The following is a 2,090-nucleotide window of genomic DNA, read 5'->3' on the forward strand; positions in this document are numbered from 1 at the left end:
ATGGAAGGTGGACATTAAATGATGGCGATGATGATGATGATTTTCTTTATAGTTTTATCTACTTTGAGTCCCACTGTTAAAAATGAAATATATAATATATATATATATATATATATATATATATTGATAGAAAAGGTAAGACAACAAAAGAAAGAAAGAGACCTCGATATTATGTAAATAGAGGAATTTATCTGTAAATAATATCTGACAATTATTCTGTAGCCATGATAAAACTCCGAGTTTAGGATCTCGGGGCAGAAAACCATGCCACCATCTCTTCAGTTATCTGGCCATCGAAAAAATGCTCCATCCCCTCACTTAGCAGTCATTCTTATAGCTCTTTTGTCTTAATGACGGTCAATCACATAGTAATTTCCCTTTGTTTAACGGTCATTTTCATAACATTTTTTTGATGGCCAGATAACTGAAGAGATGGCGGCGTGGTTTTCTGGCCTGACATCCAAAACTCGGAGTTTTATCATGGCTTCCGAATAACTGTCACATATTTTTTACAGATATATATATATATAATGTAAATAAAACTGGTATCTGAATGGTGAGTGTAAAGATCAGTGGTGAATAGATGACCGGTGTATAGGTAACAAGCATGTGCTTGTATGCATATATATATATATATATATATATAGTTTGCTGGTGTATAGAACATAGATGTATAAGTGTTTGTGTATAAGTGACTGTTTAAATCACTGGTGTGTGTATATATATATATATATATATATATATATGGTTTGTGTATAGATCGCTGGTGTTTTTATCACTAGTGTATAAATAACTAGTATATGGATTATCATTTAAAATGAAATTACAGCTTTAAGAAATTTATGATATAATCTTGAGACTGTACGAAGAATGATGTGATCTAATAACTCATTCCCTGTCCCCAACCCACCCAAAGAAATCAATGCAAGTGGAACAGTGTACCAAAACACTAGCAATTTTATAAAAGAGAGTTTGTGGAACGTTGAATAAATTTAACTGCTATGAGAAGTAGAATGTTTTAGGTTTAGAACACAAATATAGAAGCAACCAGAGATGTGTAGATACCTTTTTATTGATAAGTCTTTATAAATAAGTGTTTTATAAATATGTCTTTATATATCTCAAAGCAAATTCATAGATAAATATTAACTTATAACAAGTTGCGATACAATCTGATATATTATATAAGCTGTTATTGTTTGGTAAGTTATTTAATGTTTTAGGCTGTTGCTCTTGGCAGTCATTGGACTGCAGTCATCATGCTGGAACACCACTTTGAGGATTTTGAGTTTGTTTTTTTTTTAAGTTAAACTGCGTGGCACCTTGGGCAAGTATCTTCTATCATAGCCTCGGGCCGACCAAAGCCTTGTGAGTGGATTTGGGAGACGGAAACTGAAAGAAGCCCGTCGTATATGTATATATATATATATATATATATGTACATATATGTGTGTGTGTGTCTGTGTTTGTCCCCTCCAACATCACTTGACAACCAATGCTAGTATATTTGCGTCCCCGTAACTTAGCGGATCAGCAAAAGAGATCAATAGAATAAGTACTAGGCTTACAAAGAATAAGTCCTGGGGTCGATTTGCTCGACTAAAAGCGGTGCTCCAGCATGGCCACAGTCGAATGACTGAAACGAGTAAAAGAGTGATAACCCCTGTTTTTTTTTTTAAGTTTGGCACTTATTCTATAGGGCTCTTTTGCTGAACCACTAAGTTATGGAGATGTAAACAAACCAACACCCATTGTCAAGCGATGGTGGTGGTACCAGACAAATGCACACACACACATGATGGGCTTCCACACAGTTTCCATCTACTAAATTCACTCACAGGGCATTGGTTGATTTGGGGCTACAGTAAATGACACTTCACCCAATGTGTCACGTAACGTTATGAGTCGGCTCTGCCCCTCTGGCGAATCCCCCGACGTATCGCGTAAAGTTGAGTCGGCTCTGCCCCTCTGGCGAATCCCCGACGTGTCACGTAACGTTATGAGTCGGCTCTGCCCCTCTGGCGAATCACCCGACGTGTCGCATAAGTTTATAAGTCGGCTCTGCCCCTCTGGCGAATCCCCCAACGTGT

The sequence above is a fragment of the Octopus bimaculoides genome, chromosome 3 (genome assembly GCF_001194135.2).
Source record: "Octopus bimaculoides isolate UCB-OBI-ISO-001 chromosome 3, ASM119413v2, whole genome shotgun sequence".
NCBI classification, from domain to species: Eukaryota; Metazoa; Mollusca; class Cephalopoda; order Octopoda; family Octopodidae; genus Octopus; species Octopus bimaculoides.